The following is a 6,000-nucleotide window of genomic DNA, read 5'->3' as shown; positions in this document are numbered from 1 at the left end:
GAAAAATCCTTGATAAAATTCCATGATAGGATCGAGGTATTTTTTAAGCATCTTGATTTGCTTGATGAGGACTAGGTAGTGTAGGACAAAGATGAAGATGTCTTAGAAACTGAGAAAGAGGACTCTGATGCCTAGTCTTGCTCCCTGCTGCCTCTGAAAGTCTAATATTTTGCTGCCTCTAGTTTCTGAACTATGATGAACTTTTCTAGTTTTATTTGAACTTTGTTTCATTTGGGATGACTATAATAACTCTAGACACTTTAACTTTGTTTAACTCTGTTTGGTATGCATAGTTTGCAATTTTGCTTTATTTATAATTGTGTTTGCTTGCAGGTTTTCCACCTTGATAACAAATGGGGGAGTATATGAAAAATGAACAAACATTTATTAAAGTGATGAACAAACATTATTAGAAAATTATCAATTATTTGTATAATTTGTTTGGTTTAGTATGCAAAAGAATTAAGTCAATAAATATGTCCCAAAAAACAAATCATCAAGCCCACACACATTTCTTGTTCCACTATAACTAAAATCCAATGAGAGATAGATGGCCCAAAATACACAATCAAAGATCAATGGGCAAATACCTCCACCACAAATGTTTCTCATCCGAAACAAAGGGGGCTTTGAGTAAAACAATTGAAATCAAACAAGCCCAAACAAAGATCCAAGCCCATTTGAAAAAGCCTCCAAGGCACCACCTTCAGAAACTTGAACCCCAAGTTCATTTCAATTAAATTTCTTGTAGCTTCTACTGAAAGCCAAACTCTCTGTTCTCTCTTCTCCTTTTTTTTCATCTATCACGTCATTCTTTGATCAAAGAATAAAGAAAGAATAGGAAAGTCTGGTGCTAGGGTTCGGTGAAGAACAAAAAGCTTGTTACCAAGTTTAAGCAAGTTTTTGAGCTACAACAAAAGAGAAGATTGCATCCGGTCAGAGCATCTTCAAAAGGTGATTTCCTCATTTGAGCAACACCAAAACACCTTAAAGAAATCTGTCAAGCCTTAAGTACAAATCAAGCAACCATAGAGAAAGTGAGGTCAAACTTATTCAGAAGCTCATCCACAGTCCAAATCAAAACTTGGGGCCAAAGAAATCACACACGGTCAAGATTGAAGGAACTTGAAGGAAAAGGATGAGAGAGAAGGTAAGTTGCATGTCAAGATTTGGTCTTCTCTCTCTGTTCTGATAACGCCTCTGCGAAGTCTAATAATGGAGAAAAAGACAGCATTGAGTTTGAACTTGTTTCAACCTTGGAAACTTCACTCTTCTATAATAAGGGTGAACGGCCAAAGGTTGAAGGCAAGAGAGAAAGAGCAGAGCATTGAGTTCAGTTCTTATAGCTACTTAAGCTGTTCTAAGTTCTTCTCCTTCATGGTTTTCATTTTGTAATTCCTTTTCTCAGTTTAGCCTATCTGAGTTTCATTGAAAAAGGCAAACATGGTGAGGTTTGTAAGAAAAAACCAATGAGAGGTAAAAGATAGTGAGTTAAACTTGGAAAAAAAGCCATAAAATGTCTCAATTTTTCTTTGTACATCTTCCTGTTTTGTGTCATGATCTTGTGAAAATTCCCTTACAAGTTGGGTTAGCACTTGGCTGTTGAAAGCTAGGTTGAGTCCTAGTCAAATTCAGATTGGGTTAGAATATAGATTTGTCCCAGATAACATTGGGTAGATCCTATGGAGAATTGGTGATTGTAATCCATTGAAAGATAGTGAAAGTCCGTCACAGTTGTGATGGAGACTGGATATAAGCTACATTGCACTTGGTAGCTGAATCAGGATACATCTGTGTATAATTCTCTTTTGCTTACTCTATCTCAATTTCTGTATCTTAGGAGACAAAAAGAGAAGTGTCTCATAATTCAACAAAATACAAAAATAAATGTCTCCTCAAGTTCTCTTAGTAAAAATAAGATAAAAGTCAACGAAAAAGATGGATAATATTCAACGCCCTCTCTCTTAATCACTGATAATCATAAAAAATGTTTAGCTTTCACTTTTATGAATAAAAAAATAGTTTTGGATTTTACCAAATTTTAAAGATTTCAATATAAGGAATGCAGCTCATTCCCACCCAGCCTGTAAAGTCTGAAATTGTGTGACAAATAATTTTTGGCTCCAAACAAACATGGACCACAACACTGCAAGAAACAAATTTGTTGGGAGTTACGACATGGTATATTGGTAGCATTCGTTTCACACGAAAAACACCAAGTTGCACCGCCGTTGGAGTTCGGTTGAATAATGATCCTACACGTCGTATCTATGATAATATCAAAAGATAATTGTTTATGTTTTTTGGGTTTGTGGATAATGGCGTCAGATTTAATTAACTTTTCTTTTTTATAATGGAGGCGATTGAACAATCCATTTCCAATAAGACACTTTCATTATCTATTGAATGTTTTATTTTTTTAGAACTTAGCTGACATGTATGTATCTTGAATTAGGATTATTAATAAAAATTTTTAAATTTAAAATTTTTTAATAAACATATAATAAATGTATTTAGATTTTAAGTTTTAGACATTTTTTACAAATTTATTTTAATAGATAATCTTAATATATATTCTTAAAATATATACTAAACTAAAAAAATAATTGGACATTTTAATTTATCATCCTAATTATCTTTTAAAATTTTAAATAAAAAATTTTAAATTTTTATCTTTTCTATAGTTTCAAAAAAATATATATTTAAATTTTTATTCATTTAAATATTAAGAGAATAATTAAAAAGTTGAATTATGACTCCAATTATTACTCTTAAACTAAACTCTATTTTTTATTTGATAGAAATTATTTGTTGAAATATGTATTTTGTTAATTCATTTTACATTCATTATTTTTCCCTGAATTTAAAAAAATAAAAATATAAAGGTTAACTGGTCAACATTTTTTATACTTATTTTGTAGCTGAGTTAATACTAACTAACTTTGGTTTTTTCACCAAAAATACTGACCTTTTAGCATTTACTTTAAAGAAATATATAGTTTTTACTATTAATTAATAATAAAACAGCGTCACAGTAATATCAAACGCAAAAGAAAAAATACTTGCATTTACAAGGTCACGACATCATTATATTAGTTGCTTTTATTTTAAAGAGTTTAGCTATATTTTCTCAAGATATATTTTAATAATATAATAATAAAAAATTTTTAAATTTTAAATTTCGTTAATATATTAATAATATGTAATAAAATTGTGAAAGAATAGGAAAATAAAAGAATTGTGAAAGAAAAAGATGAAGAAATTTTATTGATTATTGATTGAATGAATTGTAAATTATGAAGGTAAAACTAAGTATATATAGAGTATTGGCCTATGAAAGATAAAATTAGATAAAGATAAGATATAGATAAAGATAAAGATAACTATAAGATAAGATAAAGACTAAATTATAATTTAATTTGTGTATTCTGTTGGGCTGAATTTGTGGGCCGTGAGACGTCTTTATTGTTGTCATGGGCTAAGGTGGAAGAGTGGTTTAATACGCCCCCGCAAGCTGGAGGATGAAAGATGTCAAGAACACTAAGCTTATTCAGATTAAAATGGAAGGGTTGAGGAGACAAAGGCTTGGTGAAGATGTCAGCTAGTTGCCCAGAAGAGGGAATTGGGAGAAGTTTCATCACTCCAGCTTGAGCTTTTTGTCGAACCAAGTGACAATCAACCTCTAAATGTTTGGTCCGTTCATGAAAAACCGGGTTAGCAGCAATATGAAGAGCACTCTGATTATCACAATATAAAACTGGTGGGCGAATAGGAGAGATGCGTAAAAATTGTAACACATTTATTATCCATTGAAGTTCACAAGTTGTGTTGGCAAGTGCACGATATTCTGCTTCCGTGGAAGAGCGGGCAACGGTGGTTTGTTTCTTGGTCTTCCAAGAGACTAAAGAACTGCCTAAGAAGAAACAATAACCTGTTAAAGATCGCCGAGTGTCAGGACATCCGGCCCAATCAGAGTCACTGAAGCCGAGAAGCTGAATTTCTGATTCCCTTGGAAAGAAAAGTCCTTTGCCGGGACTAGTTTTCAGATATCGTAACACATGCTTGGCAGCTTGAAGATGAGATTCAGTAGGAGATGCCATGAATTGACTTAATTGTTGAGTAGCATACATGATGTCCGGTCGAGTAGTGGTGAGATAGATAAGACGGCCAACCAAACGACGATATACAAAAGGGTCGGATAGCAAGGGACTTTGGTCTTGATATAGTCTTGTGGTACTATCCATTGGAACAGAGGCAGGTTTAGCACCTAATAAACCAGAATCCTCCAAAAGATCAAGACAATATTTTCTCTGAGATAAGCAAATTTTCTTCTCTGATTGAGCAACTTCAATACCCAAAAAATATTTTAATGGGCCCAAGTCTTTAATTCGGAAGTGTTGGTGTAAAATAGACTTGATGGCAGCAAGTTCAGAAATAGAATTACCAGTGAGAACAATGTCGTCAACATAGACTAAAAGGATAGAAATTTGATCACCAATGAATTTGACAAATAAACTATAATCAGATGAGGTCTGCTGATATCCATGAGATAGCAAAAGATGAGAAAGTTTGTCATACCACATACGACTAGATTGTCGTAAACCATACAGTGACTTTAGTAGCTTACAGCATTGATTCGGTCGAGGAGATATAAATCCGGGTGGCAGAGTCATATAAACATCCTCAGAAAGATCCCCATGTAAGAAAGCATTATTGACATCCAACTGATGTATAGGCCAATGCTTCATAGAGGCCAATGCCAAAACTAATCTGATAGTGGCAGGCTTGACAACAGGGGAGAAAGTTTCCAAGAAATCAACACCTTCAGTTTGAGTGAACCCTTTAGCCACAAGCCGTGCTTTATATCGATCAACTGAACCATCAGGCTTGCGTTTGATGCGATAGACCCATTTACAGCCAACCGGCTTAACCCCTGCAGGACAATCAACAAGACGCCAAGTTTTGTTCAGCTCAAGAGCATCCAACTCATCTTTCATAGCACTACGCCAATTAGAGTGTTGATTGGCGTCCTTAAAAGACTTTGGCTCAACGTCAGAATGTAGAGATAAAAGAAACTTTTTATGTGAAGATGAAAGAGAAGAAAAAGACATGACTGAAGATAAAGGATACTTGCACTTTGAGGGAGATTGATTTGTAGAGATGAGAGAGGAATTACACAAGTAATCAGAGAGATATGCTGGAGGTCGGTGAGGCCGGTCGGAATGACGAGGATGGGGTTGCTTAGGTGGTGAAGAAGGTGACGGGGGATGAGAAGGTGATGGTGGGCTGGTGTCTAGTGTTGAAAGGGATTCGGTGGTCATGGGTTCAACTTGGTTAGGAAACGATAGTGAGGAAGAAGGAGAGGTTGTTGGAGAAAATAAAGAACTAGGTGGAGTTGGGTCAATGGGTATAGGTGAGGGTTCAACTGGAAGACTAACTGAATCTTGTTTTTGAGAAGGTGTGTTTGGCAATGTTGGGCTAAGTGTCTGGAATTGGACATTTTTTGTGACTAAGGGCAAGATCTTTTCATAAAAAATTACGTTTCTAGAAATCTCAATTCTTTTATCTTCTAAAGCATAAATAATATACCCTTTAAAACCAGATTGAAAGCCAATAAATACAGCCTTTTTGGCTCTTGGATCAAATTTTGATCTATTTGCCATTTGGGTAGAAACAAAACATAAGCATCCAAAAACTTTAATGTCATGATAATTTGGTGGAAGATTGAGTAAAATCTCAAATGGTGTTTTAAAATTAATTGCGGATGATGGAACTCTATTAAGTAAATAAACAGCATGTCTAACAGCATAAGACCAAAAAGATGATGGTAAATTAGATTGAAACATAAGAGCACGAGCTATATTCAAAATATGTTGATGCTTGCGTTCTACCCTTCCATTTTGTTGAGGAGTTTCAACACAACTACGTTGATGAATAATGCCCTTTGAAGCATAAAAATCAGGTAAAATAAATTCTGGTCCATTATCAGAACGAATAGTT

This window comes from Arachis hypogaea, chromosome 11 (assembly GCF_003086295.3).
Source record: "Arachis hypogaea cultivar Tifrunner chromosome 11, arahy.Tifrunner.gnm2.J5K5, whole genome shotgun sequence".
Taxonomy (NCBI): Eukaryota; Viridiplantae; Streptophyta; class Magnoliopsida; order Fabales; family Fabaceae; genus Arachis; species Arachis hypogaea.
This window is presented reverse-complemented; position numbering follows the sequence as displayed.